At 36.2% G+C, this 23,583-nt stretch overlaps 1 long non-coding RNA gene across 1 annotated transcript in view; it reads left to right on the top strand.

Moving 5' to 3' along the window:
- Positions 1–23,583, top strand: part of LOC122235089 — a 221,626-nt gene that overhangs the window by 178,540 nt on the left and 19,503 nt on the right. Inside the window, exon 3 of the long non-coding RNA XR_006213209.1 lies at positions 20,945–21,007. This is a non-coding gene — a long non-coding RNA (uncharacterized LOC122235089). The remainder of the gene's footprint in view (positions 1–20,944; positions 21,008–23,583) is intronic.

The following is a 23,583-nucleotide window of genomic DNA, read 5'->3' as shown; positions in this document are numbered from 1 at the left end:
AATTTGGAAAAAAAATATTAAACTTAGAGCTGCAACACAGCAAATATTTTATATTTGACCCAGAATATATTTAAATTCAAAGATGATAATTGCAATGCCATAAGTAATAGTAAATTCTGCAATGCCAGAATTAATAAATGCTGTGTAAAAAGGAGTATATACACACTCACAGGTACGTGGGAATGTTTGCATGAACAACAAATATGTACAGAAATGTTGTTAATGCTGCTTCTTTTCTTTTTTATATTTCTTAAAGTTTATTTATTTTGAAAGAGAGAGAGACAGAGACAGAGAGAGAGAGAAAGGGGAGGTATAGAGAGAAAGAGAGGGAGAGAGAGAATCCCAAGCAGGCTCTGTGCTGTCAGCATGGAGCCTGACATGGGACTCAGTCCCATGAACTGTGAGATCATGACCAAGAGTCTGATGCCTAACCAACTGAGCCACCCAGGCACCTCCTGTTAGGAGCCACTTCTAAGGACTGGTTGGTGATATAGGCAGAATGGAAAATCTTAATTTCTACTTAAACACAGTGGCATATTTTTGTACTGAAAAAGCTATAAAATATCTTAAATAAAAACTCTTCCCAAAAGGATGCAAAATATGATTTTCCATGAAGATGATGTCACTTTGGCTTTCTTACAGCAAAAAACAGTCATTAAATAAAAGAGGAGTCGATCTTGCAAAGTGAATGAGGAGTTGGTTTTAAGATAGAAATGGAGAGATTGTGTCCTGAGAGTGGATGATGAAGAACAAAAACCGCCCAGGAAACAGAAACAAAATACAGGAAAACAATCACCTTAGATCCCAGGGCTTTGAAATTCCATGGTTTAAGCCTTCATCACTTGCAAATCTCTTGTGGTTTTGATCCATGTATTTTTTTTCTAGGATCTATTACACCAAAGATTGTTTTAATATTTAAGCAAATATAATCTTATCTTTATCAAATCTCACATAGAAATTCTTAAGCCTTGATTCTTCTGCACTACAAAGGAGAATGTTTAGAATTACATATAGAACCAATTTACCAATTCATCTAATCATTTTTCTCTTTCCTCTTCTATCCCACAGTCTTTATCATTTGGGGTCCTCTATTTCTAAATAACTTAAACAATGGAGCTCCTATTTCTCTTGAAGGAACAAACTACCAGATAATAGGTCTAATTTTCTGGAAATGTTCATGATGTCTGGCTAAAATTACACAGGTCTGACTCATTCTACTTTTCTTCATAATATTTGTAACTTCTTTGACCATAATTTTGTTCATGCTCTTTGGACATTTTTTGAATGGGTATTTCAGTTTTCTTCTGCTTGTGCCATAATTTCTTGATTTAACTAATGAAGTATTTTTTGCTAATTGAATTGAGACTGTAACATTATGTAAACCATAATAAATTTTTCTAGAAACAATTAAATGCTGAACTAATTAATTTTATTTTGAAAAACAACATCAGACAAAAATGTCTGATTATAAAGCCAGATTTCCAACACCTAGCGTTTTCCCTAGTAATACCTTGCTTTTGTTACAGGGTAGTTGTTGAGAAGGAAAGGGTTCTGTGCATTCTGACACAAGCTTTAAAATTCATGGCCATTTCTCATACCTTAAAAAGCATTTTGTGGGCTGTACAAGAGAGAAGGGGGGATGGGAGGCAGTCTCAATAGGTTCTGCATTAGCTCATTAAATACTAAAATACCATTTCTATTTTACATAATTTAACATGGCAAACTATAAAAAAGGTGAAACTAGCAACCCCTAGGCATGCGTTTTAAAACATCCTCATTTAGATGCTAATTTTGATTCTAAGTGTATGACTGGCTTAAAAAAAGCCATTAACAACGGGCCAGATTACTTAAAAGGGATTATTAGGCAAATATGGGAGGGTGTTCTGATACCAAGTGGCCCCTTTTATGACGGACTACAACTACCCTAAGTAAAAAGGATTAAAGTATTTGTTTTAAAGTAAAAGAGAAAAATCATACAATAGATTTGAAAAAAGAGAAAAGTAGATAATAATCACCCCAAACATAAATCATGCAGCTAAAAAATAAGCTTACCTTTTTCCTAGTGCTAAAGAGACTTGGGTTACGGTAATGTCTATAGCATTTAGAAGCAAGGGTTGACTGGACATAATGATGAAGTGAACTAAAAAAAAAAAAATGTTTAATAACAATATCCTACCCTGCCTTTTGTGTTATTAAAACCCACCATGACAGAAAAGCTGAAACAAGGAAAATAACCGACAAGAGGGAGTGTATGTATCTGTAGCTGAGACTTAACTCATGACTGGCCAAAATGACACAATAATGTATTAACACAAAACCTTTCAGACAAAAGAGATATATGTCAATGTATTATACTGCATAAATCAATGAGTGGTAGAGGATAGGTGGATGGTTCTGTAAGTACATCGTGGCCAAAAAAGGCTGAACCGGCTTTAAATATGGTTCGCTGCCAAACTCGTACACTTTTCTCAGTAAAAGGAGTACAAAGAAAGTCTGACCAGCAGACCTAAAACATGCAAACCTATAGCAATAGTTACATTTCACCTCTGAACTTGTTAGACAATTAGCCTTTTCCATTTCATAATTGGCTTCCTGCTTTCAATCTCTTACATAGCTCAGTTCTTCTCCAAGAGGTTGCCAGATTAATTTTCTTAAATGGTTCCTCTTGTGTTATTACTAATTGTTTAATAGTTTTATAGCTCTTGCAAGAATATAAACACTAAAGGGGCAGAAGTTGTTTCTCACTCGTTTTCTCCAGTAGCTTGTAAGGGGTCTTGCCTGTTGCTGCTTAATAGATTATTGTTGGATGGTGGATGGATGGATGGATGGATGGATGTACAGTTTTAAAGTTTTCTTCATTGCCTACTAAACTTTAAAATAATATTCACTCTGACATCAAAGGGCCCTTTATCTTTCCAAAATTCTTCTCTGTTACTTTAGACTATGCACTATTTTCCAGCCAAAATGGATGGCCCACTGTTTCCTAAATCCACCCCTCCTTTCCCTATTCATCTGTGTGCTTTGGCTCATGCTGTGAATTCCATCTGGAATATCATTTCTACCCTTCTCTTTATCTGCTTCTCAAAATCCTACCTGTTTTCAAGTTCTATCATAAACACCAGCTTCTTTGTTAAACCTTCCTCTTGACTATGTGTGATCTATCTCTTTTTTCAACGTTCATGATGCCTGCAATAGTCTCTTTTTTATAATGTCTCCTTTAATTAAACTCTCAGGCTGCTTCTCTTTCTCTTTTCCTCCTCCTTCTTCTTTTTCTTCTTATCTCTTTTTATTTTTTGTTTTATTTTTGCTATTTGACCATAAGCTCCTTAAGGGCAGGAAATCGAGTATTATTTGTCGTGCTAGCTCTTAATATTGTTTTCAAAAAAAATTTTTTTTAATGTTTATTTATTTCTGAGACAGAGAGAGACAGAGCATGAGTGGGGGAGGGCAGAGAGAGAGGGAGACACAGAATCTGAAGCAGGATCCAGGCTCCAAGCTGTCAGCACAGAGCCCGATGTGGGGCTCAAACCCATGAACTGTGAGATCGTGACCTGAGCCGAAGTCGGAGGCTTAACCGACTGAGCCACCCAGGCGCCCCTCTTAATATTGTTTTCAAACTGCAGATTTCAATACCCTGAGTGGGTTTTTTAATTAATTTAGTGGGTTTATCATTTTTATTAAATAAATTATAACAATAATTTATTAATTAGGACAGAATTAAAATATCAGGATGTATCAGACATATATTGAGGTTAAATATTGTTTCAGAAATATTGTCATATAAATATATTAAGTGTATGCTGTGTCATAATATAAAATGTTTGTTACTATCTCTTACAACCAAAATTTCCCAAATCACTGCCCAACAGCTTTTAGCTCAGTTACTTATACATAATAGGCAATCAATAAGTATTTTCTAATGAAAGAATGGATTTTTTCATGAATTTTTTCATTTGCTTTAAAACACCCCTATGAGCCATTCAGTTATATGTATTTCTGCAGGTAGACTTTAATGTCAAAATAATACCGATTCAGTTCAGGAATGTGGGAAGACTTAACATTGACAATGCGATTTGAGAACAGGAGAGGAACGTTTCTGCTAAAGTGGAAAGTATTGTTACTTTTTAGAAGCACTTAATGCTTAGCTTTTGAGGTTTTTCTACTTGAACAGTGTGGTCCATTTCTATTCATTCCTAATGCTTTTTGTTTCTTAATTCTAGTCTCATGAAAAGGCTCTAAATAAATGTAGATTTCAATTAAAAGAGGCTAGACTGTTATTTATAATTAACCATCCTAATAGTGTGAGATTGTTTACTAGCCAAATGAAATAGAAATGGTGGCTTTTACAACAAATTCCGGGTGGGAGCTTGTTGCAGCACATTTGACTTTCTGTTATGCCAACACAGCTGGAGGCAGATGGCGGAAGTGGTTCCGAGCTGCCTGCCCATGAATAATGGTAGGCGAGGGGAGCCCAGCCCTGCGGGAGGGCTCTGGCTCTGCCACTTTTAGGAGAGACTCGGAAATACCTCTTTGTGTTTAGAGTATTGTTACCTCTGAACAGGCTGGAGACCTCCTGCTAAAGAGCAGGAAATAGGGAGCACTGCGGTTTGAAATTAAAGTGATTACTTCACACACAAACACCCACACCTCTTAGCATGCTGCACATGGGCTGTGGGGTCTGCCTTCTCTTTCTGGTCAGGCTCGCTGGAAGCCCTAAGGTTCTTTTTACCTCAGTGAAGATCATAATCCCTACTATTAATATTGACCTCTATTAATATTCTATCCCTACTATTAATATTGACCTCTCTCCAGCACTGCATAACGAAGTTAAAAGAACAAGCGTGGCAATCTTAGGGCTTAATGTGAACAAACTTCTCTAAGTTGATGAGAAGTTGAAACATTTTATTTCTGATAGAGTTGTCAACACTGCATACACGTTGGTTGTGTTACGCCCACCCGCACCTTTGTTTTGTATACCTTCCCCTGCCCTGTTCCCATTTATCACTTGTATTTTCTCACTTCCTCTCAACATTCTCTGTCCATTCATACAATGGAATTGGCAGGATACTGGTGTAAGTAACACTTGGTCATCCACAACTCTGGCTATCTCTGCCATATCATTGTCATAGGCAACAGCACTCTTCCTTCTCCGTGCCTCCCGTAAGACTGGTGTAGTACAGGAGAAGTTTTCCTTGACCTTTTTATGGTCCCTGACTGGGCTGAAAATTAAACTGACAAGACAGATTAATAGGAGAGAAGCATACACATTTACTTAATATAAGTTTTACATGACATGGGAAACTTCATAAGGAAATGAAAACCCCCCTCTCCCCCCAAATGGTTAAGCTTGTTTTTGTATGAAGCTTGATAAGAGTGAAAAGCCATGAAAGAATGTGATAGTACAAAACGGTATGAGCTATGGGTAGTAAAGTGGGGGGAAAATTGGCAAGTCCTGTTATAGATTCCTCTAGGCATCATTCTGCCTTCAGAGAGATAAGGATGCTTCTTTTCTTCAAGTTTAGGGAAGGCACTTCTCACAGGAAGGTCTTTCCACCTGATTCAGGGGAGTAGAGAGAGATCAGAGCCACTCCCGCACCTGCCATTTTTCAATTCCTTCAGCTTAAAATACAAAGCATGTCAGGGCATCGTATTTTGGGAAAGTATGTTCTAAGCCGCATTACTGACATGACAACCAGATAAGATTCTACTGGCCTTAAGAAATTAAAGAGGTTTGAATGATTTAGCTTGAAGGTTATTGTTAATTAGTTAAAGGCTTGAGTTCAATAAGAATTATTTTTCAGAAGATAGTATTTTTCTTCCAGTCACAACAGAATAAAAATAATTGTGTTAGCATGCTAGCATATGGTTTTCCATTAGGCTTATTCCCAAGTATTTGGTGGGGATGACTGTAGGGTGTTCTTTGGCATCAAGGTATCCCCAAATGTCAGCATGGGAACTAGTACCAATTTTTACCCTATAGCTATTTCATACAAAATAGTAGTTACTGGTCACATGTGGCAATTTTAATCCTAATTTAAATGAATGAAAATAAAATGAATTCAGTTCCTTAATTGAACTAGTCACATGTCAAGTGATCAATATCCACATGTCCTTAGTGTCTACCCTACTGAACAGTGGAGGTATTGAACATTTCCATCATTGCAGAATGTTTTATGGATAGCACTATTTTGGAAACTTCTAATCTTAGCCCCACACTACAGGATTCCAGGATAGCATATAGAATCCCAACAGCTATTTTGAAGAGTTATATACTAGCTGGAGCTATGTTTTGTTTTATTGTCCATTTAATGTTGACATATTTTTCTTTATCTCTTCCTTTTTTTTAAATCAGAGATACCTAGGGGCACTTTGTTGACATTATGAATGGGTTTGGTAGAAATTGACACTTTTTTTCTGTAAATATTTATTGAATATTTACTATATACTATACAATGTCCTAGATACTGCAGTTAGCATTATAAAAAGCTATAAAAAGACAAGATCCCCACCCTCAGGGCAATAAAATTATAATTAGGGAACACAAATAGAAACTAAACACACACACACATCTTAAGTGATAGAATCCCATATCCCTTCCCTTCTCTAACAGAGAATGAATGGGAAAAGTCTGGGAGTGCTAAAGATAAACCAAATAATTTAAACTGGGTAACTAACTTCCTGGTAATTCATTTAGTTTCAGGAGTTTCTAGTAGTTTAGGTCAAAATGAAGATAATCCTTACAATCTAAATACATTTCAGCCTATGGTCAGGGAAAGGAAAGAGTAAGAAAGCATAGATGTAGCCGAGAAAGCGTAGGGAGAGAGAACAACAGGTATGCCCATTTTAGAGTTGACCCTTGAAATGGATCTTGGAAAAGGCATTCAGAACTTTGCCTCATCTCAGAAATATGTGAGTCACGCATACATTCATTCATTTGCTTGTTCGTTTATCTATTTAGCATTTTTTTTGTACTTGGCAATGTGCTAAAAATCCTAGAGTCCAAGAACTTTAGGATCTATTTAATTTCAGCCTGTAGTCAATGATACAGCTAGAATGTACTGGAACTGGGTCCAAAATTTGAATGTACCTCCCACACAGTTAGTGGAAGAGATGGATAATCCCTATTCCATTATGTTTTATGATGCCTATTTAAAGTTTGGAAACCTTGCAAGAAGGCTTGTATGCTCCCAAATGAATTTGGTTTTAGCCTGCTTTGCTTGGTTCAGGCAAGTTTGATTTAACACAGGTGCTTGCTTCACTGTCGAGTGAAGTCGGGGAATAGATTTAAGAGAACATGTTGAGTATCTCCAGGACTTTGACTAAATAGACATTTAGATTGTTAGATTTCTAGGAATTTTTTTTTTTTTTTGGTAACCCAGAGTAAATTGCCCATTTGTGGTCAGATGCAATCAAATGTCAATGATACCTCTTCCTAGATGGCTCCTCAAATAACTTCTAAATGTCTTCTTGAACTTTGGTGTTTCTATCTTCTTGCTAAAATCTATCTCTGTCCAATTACCACATGCTTTATTGGTTTTCTGTGCTTCTAATCCCATTATATTGCATGGCCTTCTTTACAAAATCAATATCTTTCATTAATTTTTGTGACTCATACACAAAGCACGCTTGTTGATTTTAATTATCCTGAGACGATGCTTTAAGTAACAAGGCTCTGACTCATCTAAATAATATTTGGTTATTTACTTGTGTAGTTACTTAAATGCTCAACTCATAAGCTCTATGAGGGCAGGAATTGAATCCGTCTGGTCCAACGCTGGTATCCCATCACCAAGTACATGACTCTATGCCTGGCACATAATTTGTTGCGCCCCCATTCATCACAAACAATTGTTGAAGGGATGAATGTGGATGAGTTTATCAGCATATAATCATGACCTTTTCTTCTACACATAGCTCTTCAGAATTTTAGTAGAAATTGTTGGAAAGGTGCTCTCATGCATATTCCATATTGTGTAGATTGCATTCCTTCTTCCCTGGTATATTTGAGAAGAAATTACTCTGTATTTATTTTCTTTCTCACAAAGGATGTGGATAAGGCTGGTGCCAGATTCTGGACACAGAAACAGGCTAATGGTTTGAGAAATGGGTTGGGATTCTTTTTGGTGGGTGTACAACTGATGGTATGATTCTTGCTAGCAAAGCAGAATATCTAGGTTTAACTGCCGACTCCACTGTTTACTAGTTCTATAGATTTTAGTAAGTTACTTTACTTCTCTGTACCTTGGTCTTCTTATTTGCAAAATGAGAATGATAATTGCACATACCTTACATACATTGCAAAATACTTAAAATTGTGCCTGGGACACTGTCAGTGCTCAATTAATTTTAGCTGTTATGCTTTTATTTCCCTGAGATTGTGAGCCTGTTGCCAAATGTAATAAATGCTTAACATTTAAAGGAATGAGTGCATGGCAAACACTTTCTTCTATGTAGAACAGCATTCTGTGAGATTTATTATTTTTTTACTCCTGTTAAGGACTAGAGAACTGATATATATCTATTCGGCATTCAAGACTCTTTCCTGGTATGGAAGAGCAAGGTGAGATACACATATGAACAGCCTTTTGCTTCTTAAAATGTGTCATTTTACTGTTGTTCATTAACTGATTCCATGCTGTCAGATTTATTTATCATTAGATTGCATAAGATGTATTATTTTTATACTTACTGAATAAAAATTATAGGAATTTGACTGCAAACAGTAGATGGAATGCAAAAGTATATTTTGTTAAAAATTAAAGTAATAATACCAACAATAATATCAATTGGCATTTGTTGAATACTATGTACCTTCATATATTTATAAAAATCATCTCATTTAATCCTCAAAAGACCCCTATGACATAGGAGCCGATGTTAGCCCCATTATGATGAGACCAGTGTTTGGGAAAGTTACGTAATTTGGTTCATGTCACATAATAATTTGGGTCTTGGGATCTAGGTAATCTGATATAAGAACATGGCAGTATAACATGGTACTGTCATACCTTGGGTAAATTTTGTCAGTTACCAATGTTCTAGTGAACCACCTGAAAAGAGAAATGAAAGTCTGAGTTGTGTGTTTGTTGATCTTCATGGTAAAAATACTCCCACTGTGGTTGACTTCAGGGTGCCAATGTGATATCATCCAGTTCGCAGAATACTGAGCACAAGCACAGCACAGCACTGGTGGGGATAACTGTGTCCGGCACAGTGACTGAGGACCTTCCTTCTACAAGATGTTTGTCAGTGGCAGTAATATCAATCAGCAGGTTAGCTTGATGTCCAGCAGGGATAACATTTCACTGCCCTGCACATGAAAGAAAAGAGAAGGAATCTGGACCAAGCAAAGAATGTTTGTGGTCTTAGGAAGGAATAATTTGAATTTAGGATTGTTTGGCGAAGAAATCCAGGAGCCAGCTGCTGGAAAGGATTTGGTCTTGGTGTAGGCTTCATAGTCTATAACCAAACAGCTATTTCCCAAGAAGCTGCAAAGTTCAGCTCAATTGAATTACCTTTTACTGAGTACCTACAGGGTAGTACTACAGTAGCACTACAGTAGTTACTATCAAATACCCTAAATCTAAGGAAGGTGACAAACTTTTGCTGCCCTATTTTAAACCTTCTTAGTATTTATTTATGATAATAATAAAAACAAAAACAAAAAACCTTTCTTGTTAATTAAGGTAAAGATTTGATGACAGAAACACTATTTTCCTTACTTGAGAGAGAAAACAGATAAAAGAATAATCATATTTTCTACTTCTGTGGATTCATAGGAACTTACCTGCAGAAATATGTCTGGGCTTTGTCTGAAGGTGAATTAGACTACGAAAGTAAGAAGAAGAATTCATTGCTCATTTAGCTACCTTAAACCATTTCTAGAATAAGATCTGACATGTGTATATGTATGAATGTAGATAGACATGTATGTGAATTTATATACATATAGAGTTCATCGACATGTGGGTACCTGACAAAGCACCTTTCAATATATTGAAGCATCTAGCTTTACATTTATGAAATGTCTGCTAGCCCATTCTTGCTAATGTTCACCTTCTGGAACTATGCAAGTTGTAAAGTGAATGGAAATTAGTTGTATATGGGTGCTCATCAGATACTGAAGGATACAATTGGGTTGTAGCAGCTGTTTTTTTCTGCCACAGACCAAATCATTTCGAATGCCACCGAATGAGAAGCTTCCTGTCAACTGGTGGCACTTACCACAAGGGAGCAAAGGACTTTTTATACCTGCTTTAATCTGCAACTCTAGGAATTCATTCATTTTTCTCACACAGCAATGTCTGATTTTCTCATTCATAACAAGAAAAATCTATGAACAGACTGACTGTGTTGCTTCTACAGTGTCTGGGGAGACATGAATTTGTATAGAGGGATAGTAGGATGGGGGAGGGATTAATCCCTTTTTAAGATTTTCCTATCATCTTCTGTTTAACGTGAACTAAGCCCTTGGTATATAGAAAAATTATTAGCCTATGCTAGAGGAATTAACATTTCCTACTAGATATCCAGGAATGTGGTCAGACTCCAAGGGATGGTGAAGGAAAGTTCAAAGTTAAAGGAAAAGTACACTTATTTCAATTACTTTGGATCTTATAATGTCAGTTATGATACTCTTTGTTGCTAGAATTGATTTTAAACCCTGTAGAAGAAGATCTTAAAAAATAGTATCACATGGGTTTACATGGGTCTGTTGTCTTTTGATTGCTTTATTTATTCACACACACACACACACACACACACACACACACACACACACACACACTTTTGTTCTCTAATCTAATGATAGTCAAATTCTGCTCTTGGTCTAGTCATTAGAGTTAATGAACTTCCAGAAAAATCAGTGTCTAATTTTATTGTCTTTTCAAGAGTGTCAGTAAATCTGGCTCCTGAATTTATTCCAGTAACTTTATTGTACAGGCTGGGTAGCTTGTCATTCCTTCTGGTGGTAAGAAGAATGCCTATATTAGGCAGAAGTACTGGTATGTATTTATGTATTTACTTTTTCAAAGCACAGTTACCGAAATGGAGGAAGGAGCCAGAAATCTGTCCTGTTCAGAAAATAGCACTTCATAGTCTACAACCAAACAGCTATTTTCCAAGAAGCTACAAAATTCAACTCAACTGAATTACCTTTTACTGAGTACCTACAGGGTAATGTAGCACTATAGTAGTTACTATCAAATACCCTAAATCTAAGGAAGGTGACAAACTATTGCTGCCCTATTTTAAACCTTCTTAGTATTTAGAGTATAAACAGGAGCCTAAAAAATAAAATCAACCCTTTCTTTACAGATTTTTTCATCGTTTTTCTAGCTGCATTATAAGGTACTTAAAATCTCTCTACATTTGTTTGTAAGTGGCTTCTTTAATGAAAATTTAGTTAGCTAATTTGCCATTTTTCCCTTTTTTTCAAATTTATTTATTTTTAACTTACATCCAAGTTAGTTAGCATATAGTGCAATAATGATTTCAGGAGTAGATTCCAGTGATTCATCCCCTATGTATAACATGCAGGGCTTATCCCAACAAGTATATTCCTTAATGCCCCTTACCCCAAATTTGCCATTTTTGAAAGTATTTTTGAGGATACTCACTTTTCCTTTTTTTTGTTTAATAAAATGAGTAGCAACATTCATAAATGATTTTTTAAAGATTTGTGAGTGACCTCAAGTATTAAAATTTGTAAAAAAAAAAAAAAAAGGAACCAATGTCTTCATGCTGTATAAATATAAAAATTGCTGAAAATTTTTATTTTAATTCAAGTGTGAATTTCATGGGTTTTTTTGCATTCAGTTTTGGAACTTAATATTTTTGTCAAAGACCTTAACATGTTCTGTTTTTTATGCAAATAATAAAATAATGAGTGTTATAGACAGACATATCACTAGTGTTTAAAATGCCATTATAATTTAAAAAGGATCGGCAAGATCAATTTTAATATAATCACTTAATTGTTTCACATGTCATTAGTTATTTCTAGTCCTAACAATAATGGAAACTAGTAAAGCAAAATGTGTTCACTTGAGTTGATGTTTAGACAAACTCAAAAGGTTGTGTCCTTCTGACATCCATCCTATTTGACCCAAATACAATAAGAGTGGGGGAAGGGATTCAAGATGGTCTCATTTTGTGACATTTACAAGTCTTCTTGATTGAGTTTGGGGTCTGAAAATAATAGGCCAGATTTATATCCAGGGAAATCATCTCATAGTTATATGATTTAGGGCATAAATACGATGCTTTAAAAAAAATCTATGGAAAATTCAAATTTTTCAGGTGAAGAGCTCCATGAGTTTATTTTCTTGTTGCGTTTTGCATTCGTTACACATGCTGGATTTTAAGTTTAGTTTGAAGCTTAGCTCATTAAAAAGGAAAGCTGCTAATTTATTGGAACTTTATTTTGATGAGTAAAACATCTCCAAATCACTTGTTTTTGTAGTTTTAGGTTTTTAGTTTTCCAGAATATTTTCAAAAGGTTAGTAAGATTTCACTAATAAAAGCTTTTGATTCCAACTTTTACAGTTTGGAGTGACTATATGTATACATTTGTGATCATTTTTTAATATGCATTGCTATTCAAAATTACTCAACTGAAAACTTTTTTTCTATTGAAAATAATATTTCTTTATATTTACATTGGGCTTCCTACATTTACAAAATGCTTTCACATCAATACCTTGAACAATGCCTGTTGGACTTGAATGAAAATATGAATGAATTCATCATCTGATTTTATTCTCACAACTACCCTGAAAAATTCAGTTTTATTATTTTTATATTTCAAAAGGAAATGGAAGTTCAGAAGCCACAGAGCTTTTACTGGCAGAACTGAGTCAAAAAACCAAGATAAACTTATCCCCAAACTAGTCCTATTTGCTCTCCATATTTAATTAGTAAGAGATTATTACACTATTTTGCCTGTTATTTTCTATTCTAAACATTATTGCAAAATCAAGCTCACTGTCAAATATGTTTCAAATTTGTAGAAATACTCATTTGACTAAAACTTAGGTAAATAAACCTTCAATAAACATTTATTTGGTATCTACTTTGTATGAGGCAGGCATAACTTAACAAAACAGGCACAAACTCTGCCCTTTTGAAGCTTATAATGTAGAGGGAGAGAGTGTCAATAAACATGCTAAATCAATGATGCAATATGTTAGCAGGTGTTACGTACTGTGGGGAAGTAAGCAGTAGGGATATAGGAGGGGTGCCCTGGGATAGGCTGCAGAATAAAGAGGGTCATCAAAGAAGGCCTCACTTATAACATGTTGTTTGAATAAAGATTTTTTAAATGTGAAGTTGTTGGCCCAGCTGGCAAGTGGGTTATATAGGTGCTTCAGATAGAGAAGATGACAGGTGAAGCTCTGGGGAAGGAGAAGCATAAGATCAGGATTGAAGTGGATCAGGGTGGGAGGTACATGATCACGTCAGAGGACAGAAGTGGGGGAGTATGGCAAAGATCATGCAGGCCTTATAGGCCTGTTGAATGATCTGTGGCTTTTATGGGCATCGAGGGGGTAAGTCGTTGGAGGGCTTTGAACAGAAGAGTGACACAATTTAACTTATGTTCTAGCAAGATTGGTCTGGTGCTGTGTCAAGGATAGACTTTATGGGATGCGATGGCAACAAAACGATCTATTCAGTAGCCATTGGAATAATCCAAGTGTGAAATGATGGTAGCATGGAAAAGAGTGGTAGCAGTGTAGCTGGTAAGAAATTGATACGTTTTGAATGTGCTGCTGGCACATTGATACGCTTTGAATGTGCTGCTTGCTAATGAATTGGATGTAGTGAACAGGGGAAAACAACACATCTAAGATAACTCTCCAAGATGTCCAGATTTGGCAACTAATAATATTGGATTTCCATCAACTGTTATAGAAAAGACTAGGAAAATCAGGTTTGAGAGTGGAGGGAGTTTGTCTCTAACATGTTTAGTATGAAATGCCATTTAGCCATCAAGAGAAACTATATGAGCAGTTTTGATAGAAGAGTCTAGAATTCAGGGGAGTTTGGACTGGATATATAAATTTGTTAGTTATTAGGGCATTGGATGGGATAAGCTATGGTGTGAGTCTGGATAGAGAAGAAAGAACAACCAAGAATGGTGCCTTGATCCACCCCAATGTCCAGAGTTTGGGAGATGAAGGAATCAGAAAAGGAGGTGGAAAAGAACTGAAAATGAGTTAGGAAGTGAGGTTGGAGCCCAGGAACCCAAGCGAATAAAGTGTTTCAAGGAAGAGAGATCAAATATGGTATCACATTATGGAGCTACAGAAGAGGGTTGGAGACCCTCTTCATGGAGTGGGTTCAAGTGAGAATGGAAAGAGAGGAGATTGTGATGGTTGATATATAAAAATCTCTCAAAGAATTTTACTATTTAGGGGGGTAGAAAAGTAGGTCTTAGGTGTTTGGAGAAATGGGACTAAGTAGGATTTTTGAGAAGGGAAGAAGTGCGGCATATTTATGTGCTGATGGGAATAATTCAGTAGAGAGGGAAAGATGTTAACACGAGAGGGGAGAATTCTGGAACAATGTTCTTGGATAGGCAAAAGAAGTAGGATCTAATTCATGGTGAAGTGGATTGTTCGGCAGTGCAGATAGCTTATCCATAGCAACAGGAAAGAAGGCAGAATTGAGGGTGCAATTATACGTAGATGGAGGATATAAAATGGAAATGTGGAATGCCTCTGTTTTCTCAGTTGAAATAAGGATTAAGGACAGATACTGAGTGTGAGAAGAGTGGAGGCAGTAGCTGCTGAAAATTGGATAGGAGAAAGCATGAAATTAATATCTGGGGGAGCAGGAGAAACTTGGGAAAGAATGTATAATTACTGGCCAGCCATAAGTGTCTATTAAGTTCTCATGGCCATAATAAAAAACAAACCATTAAATCATCCAGTTGAAATTTACTTCTTCTCATGATGCCAGCTACTATCAGACACAAAGAAGTTACAGAATATGGTTCCTGCTTACAGGGAAATGATTATTCATTAGTGAAAATGAGATATGTACAACATCTTAATACTATTTTTATATACAAATTATATGCAATTTATATGCAATTCAACTTTTTTTTTAACATACCTGCTTTTTGACATATAGTAAGTACTGTAAGGGAGCAACAGTTTGTAGTTTCTGTCTTTAGGGTGATGCAAGCTCAGAATTTAATGAAAGAGATAAACACTTCATAATAACTGGGGGAAGTTAAGAAAGCCTCAAGAAAAATCAGGCCCACAAGGATGTGCCGGACTGTAACAAATAGAGCAAATGGATGATAGTAGCAGATTGTGCAGCATGTGAAATGACATATATGGCATATAATCATGTATTAACTTAAGAGCATTCAAAATAAATACAAAAGTCTAGGGGAAATGGATACTTTTGTGTTGTTCATCATCAGAACAGGTAGAAATCAAACCGGGCAAGATACACTGGAGCTTTTTAAAATGAAGCAAATTTTAATTATTCTGGAATTCCAGAATAATAATCCTTTCACCCAAGAGGAGGTCCAACAATAGCAACAGTAAACATTTGTTTATCAGTTAGATGCGCTGTAAAAACTAATTTATATGTAGTATCTCATTTAATGCTTAAGCATGAAGAGAAGGCTTAGAGGAAGTTTCCCAGAGTTGCATGACTCTTTAACTATACAGGACCTGCTGTATCCCTTGGGCTCCAGAAGCAGTTTACTTAGAACGACTCTACATCAAATGACTTATTTGGCCTCATCTATTCTTAAACTGAATTGAATTAAAGAAGAGAGGTTAGGCACTCATATAGCCTGGTTGGATCCCATATCTTGATTGGATCTGCTTCTGACTAGCTATATGGTTACCTTATCTCTTTTAGTTTTCTCAACTGTCAAATGAGAATTATGTTTCAATTTCATAGGACTGAAGCAATGATTAAATGAAAAAATGTAGTATTTGATAGCTTTATCTGGATTAACTATGGTTGCACACCTATAATTAATTGTTAGATGTGTAAAACATAAGACTCAACTTTGATTCAGTATCTCTTTGTGTTTGGGACAATAGTATTTTATGGTCAATTGGCAGCATTGACTGATTTTAAAGGTATTAATGGCTTCAAGTGAAACAGTCCAGTATGGCATGATGATTATACACAATAGATTCATGTATAAAATGAGACATTTCATTTGATTTAAGGGGTTACTTTCAAACAGAATTCTCAGATAGTATGTAATATTTATGACAAGCTTTGCTGGTTATATTTCTATCTTTGGGTCACCAAAATTTATTTACTTTTACTTTTATTCACTTTTATAATAAGGAACTATGACTATTGTATTATGGCTCCATCTATATCTAATGTGTGTGTATAAAAATATATGTATTATTAGTCACAGTGCTACCAATTCCAGAAACATTAATTCTATTAGTTTGGCTTTGTTTTATTTTGTTTTGTTTTGGATGAATCTTAGGATACAATTTACAGAAAAGTTCATTTTATGGTATAAGTAAGAGTCAGGTGTGAAAAAAAAACAAAAAAAATGCGCATTAAAAAGGAAGATTTTAGGGGCACCTGGGTGGTTCAGTCAGTTAAGCAACCCACTCTTGATATTGGCTCGGGCCATGATCTCATGGTTCATGGGACTGAGCCCTGCATCAGGCTGTGCTCTGAAAGTGTGGAGCCTACTTGGGATTCTTTCTTTCTCTCTCTCTCTCTGTCTCTCTCAAATAAATAAACATTAAAAAAGGAAGGTTTTAGTTTTAAAATGTCAGTAATTTTTTGTACTACAAGAAAATCTTATTTATTTTGCCAATATTCGTTATGGCTTTGGTGTAATGAAACATGTGATTTTGCAAAATGTTTCATGGCTCACAGCAGAATGTATACTTTAAATTGTATATGAAAATAGACACACAAAAGTAAATATGGCTTTTTAAAATGCAAAGATGAAATCAATTATCTTTGTGTTGGGACAGTTTGGATAGAAAAAGAGAATTCTTTCTCTCCCTTTTAATACTATAAGTAATGCAAATCATGGTCTTGATTCTATCAGTTCCAACATTTTTTTTTAAACGTTTTAATGTTTATTTATAGACACAGAATCCAAAACAGGCTCCAGGCTCTGAGCTGTCAGCACAGAGCCCAACGTGGGGCTCGAACTCACGAACCATGAGATCGTGACCTGAGCTGAAGTCGGATGCTTAACCGACTGAGCCACCCAGGTGCCCCTCCAGCATTTGTTTTTATTCAATAATGTAAAAGTATGAACAAACTAGATTAGCCTTTACCAAGGTGTGTTCCTTGGAGGATATACATCAGAGGTGTTTATCAGAAAGGGGGTTCTATCGTAGATTATATTGGAAGTACCCTGCATTAAACAATGTTTAATTACTGAGAGCTTTTAATATGTAAACATTGTGCATTGTGAATTTTCTCACATATGTAGTAGCACTTCACAGGTCGCTAAAATTATTTCACAAATAATTCCTAAATTATTAGGAATTCCTAATGTATACCTTAGGAAAGCTGACCTACATCAAATTATCCACTTCTCTTCTAGGGTCCTAGACCCAATTCCAATCTGGGGGGTTCTCAGCCCCCAAACACCCATTACAGGGCACCAGTTTTCAGTTCTGAGAATTGAACTCAATTTTGACACTGTCTTCCAGGAGATAGCATCAAATTCTACAGGTTAAGGGTTCAGTCCTATAAGACTGCCCTCCACCCCTAACTGCAGGTGTCGCTGGCAAGCCCCAGGCTGTGATCTGTGCTTCTGGCCAACTGGCTGCAGATTGGAAGTTCCAATGGGCTCCTCTTTCAGTTTGAGTAATTTGCTAGAGCAGCTCACAGAACTCCGAGAAACCCATTTACCAGTTTATTAAAGGATATAAAGGATACACATCCACAGCCAGATGAAATGATACGCTAAGCAGGTAGGGGAAAGGGCGCAGATCTTCCACATTCTCTCCAGGAGTGCCCCTCCTGCATCTCCTCACATTCACCAAGCTGCAAGTTCCCCTTTTGGGTTTTTACAGAGGTTTTATTACATATGCACAATTGACTGAGTCATGGGCCAAGGACTGATTCAACCTCCAGCATCTCTGTTTCTCCCCAGAGGAGAGGTAGGGGTGGGACTGAAAGTTCCAACCCTCTAATCACGGGGTTGGTCCTCACAGCAAGCAACCCTGCCATTGGTTGGGATCCAAAACCCATCATCATTTACATGACAAAAGACTTCCATCACCCTTATCACAGGAAATCCCAAACGTTTTAGGAGCTGTGAGCCAGGAACATGGGGGCAGACAAAACATATTTGAGGAATATATTTTGGTCATCTGAATGATGACAATATATATTTTTTATAAATCACAGTATTGCAACTTGCAAAATATTAGCACTGTTATTCTTCATTTTTAACTACAGCTTTCCTCAGTAGCAATGCTTTTATTAATCGTAGCAAGGCTAGAGCAGTCCTTCCTGCCTTCTTGGTCCACTTAGTCTGCCTCTGGCACCATCACTTCATCTACAACTAATGACACTGGCTAGAGCTGAGGCTCTGCTGATTCAGAACCTCAGAAACCAACTGATGATTCATTCCTTAGGTAAGCAGCACCTGTCAGCACAAATGGCTTTATTGGATGGTAGGACTGTTCATACAGATGAGTGGGAGAGAAGAGGAAATCTGTAGCTGGTGGATGGCTAAACCAAGAGAGAAAAGAATTGGGTCTGCTTTTGTTCTTGGGAGAGAGAGACCACTAGATCGGTCATGGGGTTTTAGAAACCATAAGGCAAGAATTAGTAAGAAAGGGCAAAGCATTGGGTTCTAGATGCAGCTGACAACATGTGGGACTGAAAATGTATTAGGTATGTTTTAAAAATTTTTTTAAAGTTCATGTTATTATAGCTATTTGATTTCAAAAGAAATATTTCTTTAATTATTCTTAAGGTTGGTAGAAATTCCACATATATACAGATAGGCTGATTGACTATCTTAATCACTTGGAAAATTACTCTAAAGTTATGTCATTTATTGAGAGATATTACAGATTTATAAAAGACTGAGTGAAAGAGATTTCTTTAGTGTAGAATGATTAGGCGAGTGAGATGTCATGGTGATTATTCCCCAGGATAAATCATCTAGTATCCATCGACCTAATTTTCTTTGTTTGTGAATGGGGATGCTGAAGAGGAAGGAAGAGACACAATACACACATACACAGAGAAAGGTTCTTAGGTAATTAACAGCTAGACCCTGCTGGGGCAGAGATGAAAATTAAATGATTCCTCTTCTCAAACATTACAATAAAATAGGAAGAATCAAATGTGACACAAAAGTGAGAATAGCATGCTCTGACAATTCAGAGGAAGGAATGATAGCTCTGTGGAAGAGTTTGGGAAGGCTTCTTGGTGGTAACATGTGCTAAAAGTTATGACTAATAGGCATGATGTCAGTGGCAAGAAATCGGAATGGTTAAAAAAGGAAAAGTTCAGACTAAAGAAGGCAGTATTAACATCTTTCTTCCCACCCAGCTTGAGATCAAAGGAACCTATGAAAGTCCTAGGATGTGATTTGGGGAATTCCCCCAGGTTTCACCCTCCACCCTCCACTTCAGTTTTTCATTCTCTTCTCACCTAATTGCTATCCCATTTGCCTCTATAAGGATTTTCTGTTTCTACCTAAGCCATTTAAATTGATAACAGCTCCTCCAAACTTTTGGTAACCTTTTTTTCTCAAAATGTTGCCTACCCTATTCTGCCCTGCTTCTACCTCTGCTTCTAAATGCCTGAAACATCCGATTTCCCAACTCCCATTTGCCTGGGGGTATAATCAGACAGGTGAGCATCAACTTGAGGAACCAGAAAGAGGCCAGAACATGAGAGCTGTGTTTATAGGAGAACTTCTGTTCCATTTTGGTTGAAAATGATGGTAGGTGAAAAGGAGTAGTGTGAAATAAATCCCTGAAAACAGATGGAAGTCCTCTCATGAAATCCTTGAATGCTCATTTAGCTAAAAATGTCAGGCTAGCTTTTTTGCAAGGAATGGGAAAGTATTTAATATATTTAATCAAGACAGTAACATACTCTAGATTTTTCATTATGAAGGTTAATTTGGTGGCTATGAATCAAATGGGTTGGCTGGGGGAAGGCTCATGTAGGAGTTAATAGAACTTGGTCTGGAGTCATGGTACTTGGAAGGCAAAAGAGAAGGAAATATGAAAGAACGATTTTGAAAGTCAAATCAATAGGATATTACAACTGACTAAAAATAAGGCTGAGGAAAGGGCACCAGTGATGTATCTCCAAGAAGTGCTGGATAACAACAGGTGTCTTTGAAACTTAGCAGATGGGATTATTAACAAGAAACAGGCAAGTGGAGAGAATCTGAGATTAGTATTGGGTTGATCCGTGGGGAGCAAAGGAATGTATGTTTTAAAGAGTTTTCAAGTGTTTCTGATGAGGAGATTCTTTAATAAACATTACACTAAAACTTTACACACATGTTTTATTTTGATCGCTAAGCAGTAGATAGAGTAAGTCCATTATGATTTACTGCTATTGGTTCTTCAATGACTGTCTTCACCAAATATAATATGAAAATATATGAGTAAAAAGTGCTTTGGAAAATCAAAGATGCATATAAAATAACTTTAAACATAATTTTTAGATGCAAAAATGGTTTCTTAAGAAAATGGTAAAAATAAAAACAGTGATTTTTTTTATAACAACAGCTAATATCTATCAAAGCTTTCCATATGTTATTTATATTGTATGTATTATCCTGTCTAATATTTATATTTTATTTTTTCCACCATACAGTTGAAGCTTAGAAAGGTTAAGTATCTTTCCCAGGGTCATAAAGTGGCACAGCCAAATTTCAAACACCACATTTTATGGCCTTATTGAAAAACTAAAGAGTTTTTTTTTCTTTCATACCTAGGATACTCTTCAAGGAAACTTCTGGATGTGGTGCCATAAGAGAGACGTATGTCCGCATTTAAAAGTAAGCACAAATATTTAATCTCATAATGTGTTTTATTCATCATACTCCTATTTGTTTGCACTGTTGTTGCCATAATGTTATCAGGTGTGCATTAAACAATAAATATTTGACTCCAAAGGAGTCATTTTTGTTTTCTTCTGGAAATCTTTCCTAGCACCTTAGCTCTCTAGAGGAGCCTTGTGTTGAAAATTCTAGTATTGAAAATTGAAAAGCCTAGTATTGAAAATTCGGAGGGAAGGTGAATGTAGAGTGAAGACAGGGCAGAGCAGGGCACTAAAGACTCACTTGTCAGTTTCACAGTTTTTTCTTTTTCTGGAGCTCGCTGTGATCAGTCTCTACATATTAGTTCTATGCAAATTACTTCTGAATCTACAAAGAGTTGCTTTCCATATTGAAAACCGTAATAATATATGAATATTTCTCTTTTTATAGTGGCGTGCTTCTTTTCAGTTGTGGGTTCATTAAGGCTTATGCAATTTAGTCACCTGAGTTCTAATTTTTCTAGACTGGAATACTTTTTATGGTGATTATTATCATTGAGGAAAAAAGCGACTCCCAAGCCTCATTTTATTTAGCCAGTGTTTCTCAATCTAGATGCAATCTAAAATCATTTGAAGAAATTCAAGAACTATTGACGCCCAGATTTTATTGGAAACCAATTATAGTTACAGAATCTTTGGCATGGGACCTTAGTATAGTGTATTTTAAAGTTCCCAGATGATTCTGGTGTGCACCAGGGTTGCAAACTATAATTTAATGCCTTGTTTCCAATCAAGCACAAAAATGGAGCCTGTACCACAGTTGTTTAGGAAAAAAAAAAACAAAACAATAATAACAGAAACAAAAGTGAGTGCTTAGGATCTGCAATTATTAAGTATTGACTGTTGAAGGGTAACTGAAAGTTTTGCATAGTTCAACATAATAAATTCATAAAATGTGTATGAGTAGAAGAAGATTTTTAGGTAGAGATGTGAATCATTCTCAGAAAAATAGAAATGGCATCAGATAAACCTTGAAAATCTGAGGATAGCATTATAATTCAAATATCACTTGGGTAAAATTTAGCTTTTTAATATCTTTGTATTAATATGAGTTTATTTTAATCCGGATTCTTAAAGAGTTAAAATTTTACTTAATGTTACAATTTGATCAAAGTTTTACTTACAAACAGAATAATTTCTCTTGACAAAGTTAATGAATTTCCTGAAAAAATAGTGTTCTAGACATTTTTTTCTGAAATAGCAGCATAATTATTGCCCCAAGTCAGTTTCATAACCAAATAAAACTGGAAAATAGAAACAAAAACAATTTTATATTTTTGACTCATTCCTTCAATTCACATTTTCTTTGACATGTGGAATACCGGTTATGACATATTATTTATCTAGCTTTACCTAAAATGAGAATGCTTTGATTTGTCAAGTACAAATTCGTCTATAAATGATAGATTGCTTGTAGACGTTGCTTTTAGAGTCTTGGTTGAGTGTTATTGGGTCCTTTTCCTAAGTCACCAAGGTTTACTTGGATTGAATATAAGTGTACCACCTCTTAGACAGCTGTTTGTGTTGTGAACAGATCTTAACTATCTCAACATGCCAGTGGTAGACCATAATGGCAACTGTCAAGACACACGGCCTGGAATTACTTTGATTATGGGGGTTCTAAGGAGTACCCGTGATTGATTCCCACAAGGCTAAGGGCCGTTTAAACTGCTGAGGGCATTTATTGCAATGTACTCTTTAAGTGGTCTTATCAGGACACCATGAGACTCAAAGTGGAGTTACTTAGACATTCTTTTGCCAAGAGTGATTTCTGGTTTTGATGTCATTATGAAAGCCCTTTACTGTTTCCACTCTCTTTCCTCACATAAATCCTTATCTTTGTGATCTACTTTAGCCTTACTCATTTTCAAGAATAATTGGTTTGGTGCCATTTGATTTCCTAATCACTAAACTGTTTCCTTTTTCGCCATAGGTTAGTTCCTTCCCCTTCCCTAACTCTCCCTTCTCCTCCCCTTCTCCCTCTATCCTTCTCTCCTTCCCTTCCTTGCTTCACCCTTCCTTCCTTCCTTCCTTCCTTCCTTCCTTCCTTCCTTCCTTCCTTCCTTCCTTCCTTTTCCTTTCATTTACTCCCCATTCTTCCATCCCTGTTTCTCTTTCTTCTTAATTATAATTTCTAGTCATAATCACAATATGACTAGGGCGTCTGGGTTGGTTGCAGAGTTAAGCATCCTGCTTCAGCTCAGGTCATGATTTCATGGTTCACAAGTTCGAACTTGGCATTGAGCATGGAGCCTGCTTCAGATCCTGTCTTCCTCTCTCTCTGCCCCTCCCCTGCTCGTGCTCTCACTCTTTCTCTCTAAAAAATAAATAAAAATTTAAAAAATAATCAGGGGCGCCTGGGTGGCTCAGTCGGTTAAGCGTCCAACTTCAGCTGAGGTCATGATCTCGCAATTCATGGGTTTGAGCCCCGTGTTGGGCTCTGTGCTGACAGCTCAGAGCCTGGAGCCTGCTTCAGATTCTGTGTCTCCCTCTCTCTCTACCCTTCCCCTGCTCATGCTCTCTCTCTCAAAAATA

This window comes from Panthera tigris, chromosome F2 (assembly GCF_018350195.1).
Source record: "Panthera tigris isolate Pti1 chromosome F2, P.tigris_Pti1_mat1.1, whole genome shotgun sequence".
Classification (NCBI taxonomy): Eukaryota; Metazoa; Chordata; class Mammalia; order Carnivora; family Felidae; genus Panthera; species Panthera tigris.
Note: the sequence above shows the minus strand (reverse complement) of the source record. Positions and strands in the feature narration are given on the sequence as shown.